The sequence below is a fragment of the Cetorhinus maximus genome, chromosome 21 (genome assembly GCF_964194155.1).
Source record: "Cetorhinus maximus chromosome 21, sCetMax3.hap1.1, whole genome shotgun sequence".
Taxonomy (NCBI): Eukaryota; Metazoa; Chordata; class Chondrichthyes; order Lamniformes; family Cetorhinidae; genus Cetorhinus; species Cetorhinus maximus.
This window is the reverse complement of record NC_135899.1, coordinates 83890183-83905410: the sequence shown is the minus strand read 5'-3', so window position 1 is coordinate 83905410 and position 15228 is coordinate 83890183. Positions and strand designations below refer to the sequence as shown.

Sequence of the window (15228 nt, the reverse complement as noted above, 5' to 3'; positions counted from 1 at the left end):
CCCTTTCTAATCCCACCTTCCTGCACCCGGCCCATAGCCCTGCAGCTTAATACAACTTTCCAAGGCTCCTTCGTCAACACCGTCCAAACCCACGACCTCTACCACCTAGAAGAAAAATAAGGGTAGCAGGCACATGGGACACCAGCACCAGGAAGTTCCTCTCCAAGCCACCCGCTATCCTGACTTGGAATTATGTCGTGGTTCCTTCACTGTTGCTGGGTCAAAATCCTGCAACTCCCTCTCTAATAGCACTGAGTGTACCTACACAACACGGACTGCAGAAGGCAGCTCATCCCCAACTTCTCGAGGGCAATTAGAGATGGCCAATAAGTGCTAGCCCATGTCCCATGACCAAATTAAAGGGAAAAGGAGAGCCGTGCAGTTTGATTCATTCAGAGCCTGCACTGAAGTAGTACTGCTGAGTATGTCATTCACCAAAATGAGTTTGAATATCTCTGGTACGACTCTTAAGTAGTTCATCTTGTTATTTCCTTTTAAATGAAAATCACATCCCCTCCAGTCTTTTGCCCTCCTCTCCTGAAGGCACTAACTCTGCACCCCTTCCCTGGTCGGCCTGCTGCAGTTTCTGTTCTCAGTAACAGAAACCCAGGCAACACAGCATCACTTAAGGTACTTGAACTTTCTGAGGAGCTGATATTCTCTTCGTGGTTCAACACCAGTCACTGGGGCCCTCATCTCGCTCACGGTAACTTGTAATAAGGCACATGATTCGAAACTGTAACTTTTTAATTACTGTATTTTAGACATTTCCATCCTAAACAGCCCTCCCTCTTTCTCCCCACCATCACCTCTGCCCCTATTTCCCTCCTGCCCTTCCCCGATGGCACAGGGACGTGCTGCGGTACAATTCAGCCACAGTGGCTACACAATACTCATCTGTTACGCCTGAGCCTAAATAGTGACTTAAAAACAAAAAGTGCTGGAAAACCTCAGCAGGTCTGGCAGCATCTGTTGAGAGAGAAACAGAGTTAACATTTCAAGTCCAATATGACTCTTCAAGTTCCAAATGGACTCGAAACGTTAACTCTTGTTCCTCTCTCCACAGATGCTGCCAGACCTGCTGAGTTTTTCCAGCACCTTCTATTTTTATTTCAGGTTTCCAGCATCCACAGTATTTTGCTTTTACCCAAATAGTGACTGGTTGGCTTATTATTCGCCTATTGATGCGACTGTAACCAAACCTGCTCCTGTCCTCCATTTGATGGTCAGAAACATTGAGTTTTCCAGCGGTGACAGGCAAGTTGGGGAGCAGGATCTTCACCTTTGAGGTCAGGCCCATCAGCATCACCAAAGCTGTGCCTGAAATGGCACTTTACATTCCTTGGCAGGTTGGTGATGGTGTTGACTGGCAGAGGGTGGCCCCAGGTTCTCGTCTCTGTGCTAACCCTGGCAACCTAACCGTGTCACACATGGGATTTCCAACTCTCCAGGATTGAAAGATCAATCCCCAGGGCATTGCCATGAGCAATTTGGAAGGAAAGTCATGGCAGCATTAAAAGAATTTTGTGTCTTTTTCACTTTCTTTATAAACTAATCAACAGAGGCGTTCAAAGATATTGGGGAGCTGTGCAGGGGTGTAGGGGGTGTCCAGGGAAAAAAAAAGCTGTTCGACCAGGTGGGACATTTGGAGGTGGGAGGTCATGTAATGAAACCTCCAGGAATACATCCAGCTAAGAGGTGGCAACTCTTAACTTCAGAGGCCTCACTGCTGGACTGAGTCGCTCTGAATCACTGAGCAAGTCATGGGGATGGTTGGAGAGTCGGGGGCAACCTTCCTGAGCCCATTGATCTGACCACTTCAAAAAAAAGAGAGGTGAGACTAATCATTAAATGATGTAATAAATGTGCATATGAGCAGAGTCAAACCGTTCCTGTTTTTATAACAAGCCTTGAAACCCGCAACAAAACAAAGGATGTATATGAATAAGGCATGTCAGACTGTATCTTACTGAAACACATTTACATAAAGGACACGATACACAGTGTGAATATTCAGAGTGGCAGAAAGACAAGACTGATAGGTTTTTTTTAAATTCATCCATGGGATGTGGGCGTCACTGGTTAAGCCAGCGTTTATTGCCCAACCCTAATTGCCCTTTCATTATACAAATATTAGGAATTGTGGATATTTGAAAATATTTTTTTTTTTAAATTTGAAACTATTTACCTTTTCTTCGCCCATTTTTAATATAAAAGTCCTGCCGAATACTGGATGACACCCAATTCCAACAACAGCTTGTATTATTACAAAACCTAAAATGTCCCAAGGAGCATTATAAAACTAAATTGAACACCGAGCTAAATAAGGAGATATTAGGGCAGTTGACGAGGTGGGTTTTAAGAAGCATTTTAAAAGGAAGAAAGAAAGGTAGAAAGGTTTAGGGACACAACTCCGTAGCTTAGGATCTTGGCAGCTAAACTCAAGGGAAAAAAAATTATTTTTCTTCCCCCCCCCCCCCCCCCCTCCGCCCCAGCCCCCCACCCCCCCCCCCGCCCCAGCCCCCCACCATTGTCAGTGATGATCCTGTCAAGTTAAAGCTGGTGGCTGTCAGATACGGAGACTTTGATGAGCCACATTCTGATGTATCCTGAGATTTAACAGTAGAGTATTTTAAGGAATTGTGTCCCAGGATAGCATATAACATTTAGCTTCTTATCTCCCTGGGCCAGGCAGTGTTTGGCATATGGAAGCGTGGTCAGACGGCCAAGACCCACTCCCAGACGGACTTTTCTTTCCTCCTCCACACAGAAAATTTGATGCAATTCAAAAGTCCAATTCCAAAAACACTTGGTAAAACTCCCTGGAGTCTCATGTACCACAAAACAGAATTTGATTAATACGGTCATCATAAAACAATGACCCCAAATGGAATTGCGGGTTTATGATCCGTGTAATTCGGTTAAAATTCCTGGAGTTCGATTAAGTAAATAACTTGACTTATGCCGGCAAGATACAAGAGTGGCCTTGTGGATGATCTGCTTCCACTCTTCTTCCCTCTGTTCGGTTTCCTATATTACAACACTTCAAAAGCACTTCATTGGCTGTAAGTGCTGAGAGGTCTGGCACTTGTGAAAAGTGCTATATAAATGCACGTCTTTCTTTCTATATTATAAGAATAGCTGTTAGAAAGTGCTGTGGTGATTTTAGGGGCCTCTTACACAACTACCTGCATTTTGCTTGAGCATCAGGAACATAGGGATAGGAGCAGGCCATTCAGCCCCTCGAGCTAGTTCTGCCATTTAATTAGACCACAATTGGATCTGCATCTGAACTCCATCTACCCGCCTTGGTTATAACCATTCGCATTTCAGACCTATGGGATGATTCCTCACTTAGATCGTCCCAGTGGGCGGTGCTGCTCCCAGAGACCATTGGTCAGGAAATCAAGAGCTTCCACCCAGAATGGATTGAGAGAGTACCAACAGCGAAACAGCTTCATATCAACAATGCTTCTCCCAAGATGACCCCGTCAAACTACCTTGCCTAGTTCTTCTGCACACACACAAATTACAAACACAGAGGCCCAGCCAATCCCCATTCACATTGACCCTCCACACAAACAAACCATTTTAATCACATTTACTCAACCCGTATTTCTTGCACTTGATAATGCACATCAGTGATCGACGGCAGAGTGGGTGAGATAAAAAGACAGAACATGCGGAAACCACACTTGTGTGTACTCTGTATTTTTTTCCCCTCTAACTAAAGTCCTTAGAAAATTCCACAGCAAACCACAACTTGGTTCAAGTTCTGATTACAAAGTCACTTCTACTTGAAACAATTCACCAGCTGGGGCTCCTGATACTGTGGAAACCCTGTCATTTCTACTGCAGAGTCTATGGCACTGAGGGCAGCACGATCCCACGTCGTTTCTTGCCAATCAGGTTACAGATAGTTTGAAGTAAACAGTGTGGATGGCAAAGCTAGCGTTGAAAAGCCCCAGGTAGGCCCCTGAAAACACCAGCTTGCACAGGTTTTTCAAGCCTTCCTAGTGCCTCGATGTAAATATTCTGCCCGGAGGTGAAGGTGACTAAAGAGTCAGTGGTTTCAAGTCCATTTTATTCAGCTTGTTGTTTGACAGAGGCAATAGTGGCCTCAGTCCCAAAGGGCAAGGGTCGGAGAAAAATGAATTACTTCAGCTTCATACTTCCAAAGTCTCCTGACAGAGTCTGTGGATATAGGGTGGGAAAAGTTCAGTGACCCCTTGATACCTTCCAATGGTTGAATAGTCCACTGACACTGACTGATGATCAGCCACTGGGTGGGTTCCCAAACGATGACCAGTTTCCATAGGCCCATATGACAACAAGCATCAGGGTCTCCAGAACAGGGGGAAATATCAATGCAAAAATATATTTTTGTTTCAAATGCTACCAGGTCACAATAATTAATTCAAAAATATCCATTGTCGTTTGGTAGTACAGAACTTGAGCATTGCTGAAAAAAAGAGACATGTCAAAGCTTTTCATCTTGCACTCATCAGGACACTTGCAGGAATACCAATATAAGGGGAAAATAACAACTTATACTGTATGTGAAGAGCGTGCTGATTGGTTGGCAAGTGGCATTGCCATGAAGAATGCACCACTGATGGTGGCTGATAGTTAACTGCCAAACATTGTTTGAAATTTAAACCAGGCAGCTTGACCCTGATTGGCCAAGGCATTGTCCTGAGGAACGAATCAGCGAATGGCCATCACTTATTTTGTTTAACTGAAACAAGCACAATATGTGTACATGTTCTTTCTGTCTGCATAGAACAGGGCCCTGTGTATTAATATATGTAGCTACCAGTACAGGCAAATGTACCACACTGCGAGGCTGACTGACAATCTTAAATTGGCTGTCAGCATAATTCTCAGCACTCTCTTCACATACGGTATAAATTGTTGTTTCCCCCTTAAATTGGTATTCTTGCAAGTGTCCTGATGAGTGCAAGACGAAAAGCTTCAACATCTCTTTTTTCAGCAATACTCAAAGCTATCTGGCCAGAACAAGGACTGAGGTAGTGCAGCCCCAGAACTAAACATCTGCTCATTCACTGATACCCGAATGATTATTTTTGAAAATACATTTTGCATGAGGGGTAAATTTAATTTGGAAATGGATTTTTTTTTAAATTTACCCGAGATACAGTGTTCACAGCTTTGAAGAGAATGTCAATGATCTTTGACCTCTGCATTCTATAAAAGAGTACCATCATCGTGAAAAAGATTAGGGTGAATTGGCTTTTGTTTGGGACTATGGCATAAAAGATGTGGAATCCGCCATTGCATTGTAAAAACATTACTTTGATGGAAATAATGTGAAAAAAGGAAGACCTGCATTTGTATACAGCCAATCAAGTATTTTTCAAGTGTAGTCAATGCTTCAATGTAGAAAACTCAACAGCCAATTTTGTGCACAGCAAGCTCCCACAAACAACAATGTGATATTGGCCAGATATCGTGTTTTTGTGCTGTTGGATGAGGGATAAACACTGACCGGGACACTGGGAATAACTCTCCCGCTCTCCATCAAAATAGTGCCATGGGATCTTTTACATCTACCCGAGAGGGCAGACACAGCCAAAAAACGGCGCTGGAATGTGAACCTCGCTTCTTGTGCTCAAGCCCTAGAGTGGGGCTGGAATTCAAAGCAAGCGTGCTGCCAACTGAGCCACAGCTGACATCTGTGAGGCTCTTAAAAACATCAGAACCATTCCCGCGCGCCCTCCCCGGTGACTCAGCAAGTTCACACAGGAGCTATACAGATTGTGGAGCCATGGCCGGTGATGTGAGTGGATCTCACTCATGGCAAAGGGGGAAGGAATTCAGTCAGTTCCTGGTCCAAAACCCTTCTGGGAAAATGTGGATGTCAGGTGAAGATTCAAATGGGCTCTGCTGTGATTCCACCCCCCCAACCTGTGGTCAAATGCCCCAACCAGAAAAAAGCCCACTTGAAGGAATTAACTACATCGGTATCCATCACACGAGACAACAGCCTGTACCAAAGGACCACTATACCCTTGGCAACCTCTCCGCCTTGCTTTCCTCCTTGAAGATGCTCCCAAAAACCCGCCCCTTTGACCAAGTGCACAACCACCTGTCCTGGTATCACCTCCTGTGGTTTGGCGCATTTTCTTTTATTGCTAATGCTCCTGTTAAGTAGCTCGGGGTGTTTTGCTATGTTAAAGGCACAACAATAAATGCGAACTGTTGTTGAGCACACTGCCAGCTTTTTGGAGCCTTGTGACAGGTGAAGAACCTGCAAAAGACGATGACGACAGGAGCCAGAAGATCATAAAACAGCCAAATAAGAAAAATGTCCCATTCAGAGGCTTCTGTTTTGCCTTGAAGAAAACAACATACTGCATAGTTACCCTCTGAGCTATTTTAAAATGGAGACTTAGCTCTTCAAGAAAAAAATGTTTTACTTGGGCCTTTGGAGAAATACAGTAAATATCAATGTGCAGAGTCTATTGTCAGCAGAGGTCTGATGTTTAGAGAATTCATTACCGCTACCAAGTGAACACATCAAAACATTCACTCTGTTCATAATCTGTGGTTTGCTGGCTTGTGCCACGTTTAGACCTCTGCTGGTATACAACTCAGGGATCAACATTACATTCCTCATTGGGCACCTATATGGCGCCTGCTTAGATTACTTTTAAACATCAACTGGATAGTCAGCTGTACGTATCGTACGACAGTACTTGTGTTGTGGATTGTTTCATAGAATACTGCCCTACTCAACATGGAACTGTCCAGGCCAGCTCTCCTCTCAGATGCGAAGCAGCAACTGATAGAAACTATTGCTGAATAAAGAGACGTGTCGGAGCTTTTCATCTTGCACTCATCAGGACACTTCACAAGAATACCAATACAATGCACCAGTGATGCAGTGATGATGACTTGGTGGTACCTTCCCCATGGCAATGCCTCTACCAATCAGAGCCCCCTTGCCGGCTGATCAGCACTCCCTTCTCATACAGTATAAATTGTTGTTTTCCCCTTATATTGGTATTTTTGCAGTGTGTCCTGTTGAGTGCAAGACGGAAAGCTTTGACATGTCTCTTTTCTCCAGCAATATTTAAGTTCTGTACCACCAAACGACTATTTGAAACAGACTAAGTGGCTCAGCCCAGCTCCTGCATAGAGTTGTATAGATCTTAGTGATCTTGGAGGACAATCCCACACTCTCTGTCCTCAGTGACCTTGTGTCAGAGGAGAAATGTAAATAATACAGGGTTTTATTATTCTTGTTCTTCTTCTTTCACTATCCAGCCACACTTACCAGAAAGAGAATATTTGCGTATACCTGCTCTCAGCATGATCAGACTCCACAGTGATGGGAAATTGTTGGAATCCATTATTAATAAATTAGTAATGGGGCATTTGGAAAGTCAAAATGCAATCCATCAGAGTCAGCATGGTTTTATGAAGAGTAAAGCGTGTTTGACTAATTTGCTAGAGTTCTTTGAAGATGTGACAAGCAAAGTGGATAATGGGGATCCTGTAGATGTAGTCTATCTGGACTTCCAGAAGGCCTTTGATAAGGCGCTGCACAAAAGATTAATACACAAGATAAGACCTCACGGAGTTAGGGGTAATATATTAGCTTGGATAGAGGATTGGCTAACCAACAGCAAGCAGAGAGTCGGGATAAAAGGGTCTTTTTCTGGATGGCAAGCTATAACTAGTGGGGTGCCACAGGATTCAGTACTTGGGCCCCAACTATTTACAATCTATATTAATGACTTGGATTCAGGGATAAAAGGTACTATAGCTAAATTGGCAGATGACACCAAAATAGGTGGGAAAGTAAGTTGCAAGGAAGAAATAAGAAATTTACAAATGGATATGGACAGGTTAGGTGAATGGGCCAAAATTTGGCAGATGGAGTTTAACGTGGATAAGTGTGAGGTTATCCATTTTGGTCGGAAGAATAAAAAGGCGACTTTATTTAAATGGAAACTTCAGAATGCTTCAGTGCAGAGGGATCTGGGAGTCCTCGTGCATGAATTGCTGAAAGCTAGTATGCAGGTACAGCAGGTAATAAGGAAGGCAAATGGAATTTTGGCATTTATTGCTAAAGGAATAGAATATACAAATAGGGAAGTGTTGTTGCAACTGTACAAGGCATTGGTGAGACCGCACCTGGAGTACTGTGCACAGTTTTGGTCCCTTACTTGAGGAAGGATGTAGTTGCATTGGAGGTGGTTCAGAGGAGGTTCACTAGATTGATTCCAGAGATACGGGGCTTGTCTTATGAGGAGAGATTGAGCAGTTTAGGTTTATACTCGCTAGAGTTTAGAAGGATGAGAGGAGATCTAATTGAGGTATATAAGATGCTAAAGGGGATAGACAAAATAGACGTGGAGCAGATGTTTCCCCTTCTGGGGCATTCTAGAACGAGAGGCCATAGTTTTAGGCTAAGGGGTGGTAGATTTAAATCAGAGATGAAGAGAAATTATTTTTCTCAAAGGGTCGTGAATCTGTGGAATTCATTACCTCAGAGTGCAGTGGATGCCGGGACGCTGAATAAATTTAAGGAGGAGATGGACAGGTTTTTAATTAGTAACGGGTTGAAAGGTTATGGGGAGAGGGCGGGAAATTGGAGTTGAGGCCAAAATGAGATCAGCCATGATCGTATTGAATGGCGGGGCAGGCTCGAGGGGCTGAATTGCCTTCTCCTGCTCCTTGTTATGTTCTTATGCTCTTATGTTCTATGCCCTCCCTACAGTTGAATATTGTGCTAATGCTCCAGGCTCAATAATGAAGAGCAGCCATTTAGTGAGGTACTGGAAGGCAGCCAACAGCAGAGGTAAAAACAAGGAGGAGAGAGGAAGGGGCAGAGCCTGTTGCTCATGTGCATCCAACTAACTGGGACAATAAAGGGAATAGTGTTTGCAACAGAAGCAATTGAGAATTTAGTCGCCGAGATTGTTTGGTTCAAAGGTCAGACTGGGGGCTAAATCCATTCTTTTGCTATAACGAGCAAGATATACAGGTAAATTTTACAAGACAGTATGTGCAGCCTGTACTCCTATTGTAATGAATCAGATTGCCAGACGCTTATTAGTCATCAGTTAACTCCAGGCATTTAGGGCCCCCTTTGCATCCGCTGTCAGTGTCAATCCGCGATTAGTGAGGTGAAACTGCACAGTGGGACAAGTTTGTCTGTGTCAGAAGGAAGTCACGTTACTGGCTGATTAAAAAAAGATTGCTTTTCCTTCAGTTGGAGCAGTTATTTGTGATGTGTGCCAGATTTGGGAAATGCGACAGCTACCTGTCCACTCTGAGTTACTGCAGCATTCCAATGACACCTTCTCGCTGTGAAAACATTGCAGCCAGGCAGTGAATCCCACAGAGGTAAATACAGTGCGCAGGTTGGTCACTGAACTCCCTTTGAGTAAAAAGATCGCCCTGTGCTTTTATTACTCCAAGACCGGAGTAATTCTGATGAAAAGTAATCACAGATAAAAAGACTTTGATGTTTGAAATCCCTTTACTGTGACAGCAGCCTTTAACCAGCTCCTGTAGAAAAGTCGGTATCAGTATCATAGTACTTCACTCGCCGCTGCTTTTATCATTTCTTTATGATCGTGTTTTCTGAAATCTTATCTATTTCTGAAGTAATTTGACGCCTGGATAATAATATGGAGGTGGGTGGGGGGGAGAAGAGAACCACACAGTGCCTATCAAGGTTATTTCAATCCATCTGTGATCTGAAACTGCGTAGAAAAGTACATCCCACCAAAAATTGCTTATGCAATCCGCAGCAGGAGGTCATCCCTCAGCCTCTCAGATTCTCACTAGCTTCATGTTAGAACCCAAAATGCTGAAGACATTGTCCCTCCTCTATTCCGCATGAATGAAAAGCTTCTCTGCAGAGGCAGGACAATGTGACCAGGACTGCAAACAGCTCACAGCTGATCAGAAAAAAAACACACACACAAGGATCATAACTCCCGCATTACAGCCTCCCCCCCAACTCTGACCACCCCACCCCCATGTGATAGCTCCTTGAACGCTCAAAGGGTTTCTTCCCCCTTTTAAAAAACACAAGAAATAGGAAGACTTTCTCTGCCACAGTTGGTGTAAACAATTGCTTAATAACAAGAAAAGGGCTGTGAGTTCCCTCTTGGTTAACCCTCTTGCCCCCTCAGTAGCTGGACAGCCAGTGTATCAAAGAGCTCTGCTAAACAGCTGCAGAGCCTAGTCGGAGACACCTGATCATTTATTGCAGGAGCCTTTCTGCAGCTTCTCCGTCATACTCTCACTCTCCCTCTATCCTGCTCTCGTGTTCTCTCTCAGTCCTGCTCTTGCACTCTCCTTCTCTGTCCTATTCTCTCTCTTACTCCCTCCCTCCCTCCCTCTGTCCTGCCTTCACCCTTTCTCCTCCTGTCCCATTCTCTCGCCCTCCCTATCTGTCCTGTTCTCTATCTTCCTTCCTCCCAATCTGTCTTGTAGTCTCTCTCCCCCTCTCTTTCTTGGGATACACATCCGGAAAGGATCGACAAGCTCGGTCTCTTTTCTCCTGAAAAGAGAAGGTTGAGGGGGTGGCCAAATACAGGTCTTTAAAATGATGAAAGGTTTTGATAGAGTCCACACAATGAGAATATTTCCTATTGTGGGGAAGATTATAACTAGGGACCATCACTTTAAGACAGTCGCCAAGAAATCCAACAGGGAATTCAGAAAAAACTCCTTTACCCAAAGAATGGTGAGAATGTGGAACTCGCTACCACAGGGAGTGGTTGGTGAATAGTATAGATGCATTTAAGGAGGAACCAGACTAGCCTATGAGGTAGAATGGAATAGAGGGTTACAATGTTAGATTTAGATGAGGGGGAGGAGGCTCCAGTGGAGCATAAACACCAGCATGGACTGGTTGGGCTCAATAGCCCATTTCTGTGCCATATATCTAATGTAGTCTCTTTCTCCGCCCCATCATGACCTCTCTCCCCAACTCTCTTCCTCCCCCCACTGCTCTCTCCCCACTTGTCTCTCTCTCCTGCTCTCTCTCATTCACTCCTCCTCTCTCTCCACCCCCTGCTCTCTCGTTCGCTCGCTCTCCCTCCCCCCTGCTCGCTCGCTCTCCCTCCCCCCTGCTCGCTCGCTCTCCCTCCCCCTGCTCGCTCTCCCTCCCCCCTGCTCGCTCGCTCGCTCTCCCTCCCCCCTGCTCTCTCGCTCGCTCTCCCTCCCCCCTGCTCTCTCGCTCGCTCGCTCTCCCTCCCCCCTGCTCTCTCGCTCGCTCGCTCTCCCTCCCCCCTGCTCTCTCGCTCGCTCGCTCTCCCTCCCCCCTGCTCTCTCGCTCGCTCGCTCTCCCTCCCCCCTGCTCTCTCGCTCGCTCGCTCTCCCTCCCCCCTGCTCTCTCGCTCGCTCGCTCTCCCTCCCCCCTGCTCTCTCGCTCGCTCGCTCTCCCTCCCCCCTGCTCTCTCGCTCTCCCTCCCCCCTGCTCTCTCGCTCTCCCTCCCCCTGCTCTCTCGCTCGCTCGCTCTCCCTCCCCCCTGCTCTCTCGCTCGCTCGCTCTCCCTCCCCCTGCTCTCTCGCTCGCTCGCTCTCCCTCCCCCCTGCTCTCTCGCTCGCTCGCTCTCCCTCCCCCCTGCTCTCTCGCTCGCTCTCCCTCCCACCTGCTCTCTCGCTCGCTCGCTCTCCCTCCCCCCTGCTCTCTCTCTCGCTCGCTCGCTCTCCCTCCCCCCTGCTCTCTCTCTCGCTCGCTCGCTCTCCCTCCCCCCTGCTCTCTCGCTCGCTCGCGCTCCCTCCCCCCTGCTCTCTCGCTCGCTCGCTCTCCCTCCCCCTGCTCTCTCGCTCGCTCGCTCTCCCTCCCCCCTGCTCTCTCGCTCGCTCGCTCTCCCTCCCCCCTGCTCTCTCGCTCGCTCGCTCTCCCTGCCCCCTGCTCTCTCGCTCGCTCGCTCTCCCTCCCCCCTGCTCTCTCGCTCGCTCGCTCTCCCTCCCCCTGCTCTCTCGCTCGCTCTCCCTCCCCCCTGCTCTCTCGCTCGCTCTCCCTCCCCCCTGCTCTCTCGCTCGCTCGCTCTCCCTCCCCCCTGCTCTCTCGCTCGCTCGCTCTCCCTCCCCCTGCTCTCTCGCTCGCTCTCCCTCCCCCCTGCTCTCTCTCCCTCCCCCTGCTCTCTCGCTCGCTCTCCCTCCCCCCTGCTCTCTCTCCCTCCCCCCTGCTCTCTCGCTCGCTCTCCCTCCCCCCTGCTCTCTCTCCCTCCCCCCTGCTCTCTCGCTCGCTCGTCCTCCCCCCTGCTCTCTCACTCGCTCTTCCTCCCCCCTGCTCTCTCTCCCTCCCCCCTGCTCTCTCGCTCTCCCTCCTCCCCACTGCTCTCTCGCTTGCTCTCCCTCCCCCCTGCTCTCTCTCCCTCCCCCCTGCTCTCTCGCTCTCCCTCCTCCCCCCTGCTCTCTCGCTCTTCCTCCCCCCTGCTCTCTCGCTCGCTCTCCCTCCCCCCTGCTCTCTTGCTCGCTCGCTCTCCCTCCCCCCTGCTCTCTCGCTCGCTCTCCCTCCCCCCTGCTCTCTCGCTCGCTCGCCCTCCCCCCTGCTCTCTCGCTCGCTCGCCCTCCCCCCTGCTCTCTCGCTCGCTCGCTCTTCCTCCCCCCGCTCTCTTGCTCGCTCTTCCTCCCCCCGCTCTCTTGCTCGCTCTTCCTCCCCCCTGCTCTCTCGCTCGCTCTCCCTCCCCCCGCTCTCTCGCTCTCTCGCTCTTCCTCCCCCCTGCTCTCTCGCTCGCTCGCTCTTCCTCCCCCCTGCTCTCTCGCTCGCTCTCCCTCCCCCCTGCTCTTTCGCTCGCTCTCCCTCCCCCTGCTCTCTCGCTCGCTCTCCCTCCCCCCTGCTCTCTCGCTCGCTCTCCCTCCCCCCTGCTCTCTCGCTCGCTCTTCCTCCCCCCGCTCTCTCGCTCGCTCTTCCTCCCCCCTGCTCTCTCGCTCGCTCTCCCTCCCCCCTGCTCTCTCGCTCGCTCTCCCTCCCCCCCTGCTCTCTCGCTCGCTCTCCCTCCCCCCTGCTCTCTCGCTCGCTCTCCCTCCCCCCCGCTCTCTCGCTCTCCCTCTCCCCCCGCTCTCTCGCTCTCCCTCTCCCTCCGCTCTCTCGCTCTCCCTCTCCCCATTCTCTGCCCTACTCTCCCCCTCTCCCTGCCCTGCTCTCTGGCTTGGTCCCTCGCTCTCCTCCCCTCTCTCTCTGCCCTGCCCTCTCCTCCTCTCTCTCCCTCTCTGCCCTGCCCTCTCCTCCTCTCTCTCTCTGCCCTGCTCTCTCTGCCCTGCTCTCTCTGCCCTGCTCTCTCCTCCTCTCTCTCCTCCTCTCTCTCCCTCTCTGCCCTGCTCTCTCTCCCCCTCTCTCTCTGCCCTGCTCTCTCCCCCGCTCTCACCTCCTCTCTCTCCCTCTCTGCCCTGCTCTCTCCCCCTCTCTCTGCCCTGCTCTCTCCCCCACTCTCACCTCCTCTCTCTCCCTCTCTGCCCTGCTCTCTCCCCCTCTCTCTGCCCTGCTCTCTCCCCCGCTCTCTCCTCCTCTCTCTCCCTCTCTGCCCTGCTCTCTCCCCCTCTCTCTGCCCTGCTCTCTCCCCCCGCTCTCTCCACCTCTCTCTCCCTGTCTGCCCTGCTCTCTCTCCCTCTCTCTCTGCCCTGCTTTCTCTCCCTCTCTCTCTGCCCTGCTCTCTCTCCCTCTCTGCCCTGCTCTCTCTCCCTCTCTCTCTGCCCTGCTCTCTCTCCCTCTCTCTCTGCCCTGCTCTCTCTCCCTCTCTCTCTGCCCTGCTCTCTCTCCCTCTCTCTCTGCCCTGCTCTCTCTCCCTCTCTCTCTGCCCTGCTCTCTCTCCCTCTCTCTCTGCCCTGCTCTCTCTCCCTCTCTCTCTGCCTTGCTCTCCCCCTGCTCTCCCTCCCCCCCTCCTCTCCTTGCCCTGCTCTCTGCCTCTCTCCCGCCTGCACTTCTCTCTCTCTCTTTCCCTCTCTCTCTCCCTTTTCCCCCTGTCCCTCTGCGCAGCTTTTTTTCCTTCTTTCTTTCTGACCCCTCCTCAGTCTGGATCTTGCTTCCCCCCTCCTCTGTCCCTACCTTGTTCTCTGCCCCGATCTCTCTCTCTCTCTCCCTCTTGCACCAACACAAACTAAGTCGGAAAACCTCTCCTGCCTGGGAACACACACACACACACACAGGTCCCAACTCCCAGGGAAGTGAAAAGCCACGTTCTCTTACCTTTGCTCCTGGAGAGAAGTATATAGTCCATGGCAGAGCGGCTGCAGTAAACTCCCTCCGGCTGTGTACATCCAGCTCCCCCCTTACCCACCCCCCTGCTTTTGCAGGGCTTTGACCATCACATTCCTCCCCTCCCCAACCAAAAATGTGTCTCCTAACAATGAAAGGTGCAATCGCCGAGCAGAGCACCATCCTCCTCGAGCGGTGATGTCATTTCACCGCCCCATATATGGTGAAGGATACACTTATGCTCCAGCGGAGGCGGAGCTGGCCAATGCCTAAAGGGCTCCGGGGGCTCCCTCCAGCCAACACTGAGCCCAGGAATCAGTCTGAAGCGGGTCTGAGCCACAGACCAGTCGGAAGCAAAAGAAGCTGCCTTGAGGGGGGGTGGGGAAGGGAAGGGTAGTTCTCACGCCATTATTTCTCCCAACACTTTAAAGTTAAGGGGGTGGGGGTTGTAATCCTCTCCCCAGACATACAGACCCCTCCCCACAGCAATCTGCAAACTCATTCATTCCTCAGCCTGTCATTTCTTTTATTATTATTAAATAAAAAGGCATTTCTTTTTTTATTATTATTAATAAATAAAAAGGGCACTCCTTAATTTGCAACAACTTTTCCCCCCCTGCCTTTGCTGAACTGCAGGGTGATTGATTCCATTGATTTACACTTGGGTTGACAGAGTCTCTGGAATCCAGTCTTACTGCTCTGGACTTTTAATGTTTCCCCCCCCCCTCGGCCTCCACTCGGGATCCTGCTTCGTTTATCCACAGGCGGGCCGCTTCCCGGAAATCTGCAGCATTTCACACATGGGGAGTGTGTGTGTGTAGGGGTTTTTTTATTTTTGGGGAGGGGTGCAGTGTTAAAGAGATAACTCTCAGCCAGTGGTATTTGTCTAATCCTCTAGGAATCGCAGTCTGCTGCTGTAAATCCTGAACAATAAATACCACCCCCCCCCCAACCCCACACACACACACACACAAAAAACCTCTCACACACAACAAACAGACAAAAAAACAGAGTCACTTTAGCACAGGCTGTGA

At 49.4% G+C, this 15228-nt stretch overlaps 1 protein-coding gene across 2 annotated transcripts in view; it reads right to left on the bottom strand.

Annotated features, from left to right (window-relative positions):
* luzp1 (leucine zipper protein 1) overlaps positions 1-14388 on the bottom strand; it is a 138019-nt gene extending 123631 nt beyond the window's left edge. The window contains exon 1 of one of the 2 annotated variants that reach the window (XM_078567316.1): positions 14186-14388. The gene's annotated coding sequence lies outside the window, so the exon portion shown is untranslated. The remainder of the gene's footprint in view (positions 1-14185) is intronic. The other variant, XM_078567317.1, reaches the window with a different exon arrangement.
* Positions 14389-15228: the final 840 nt, after the last annotated feature.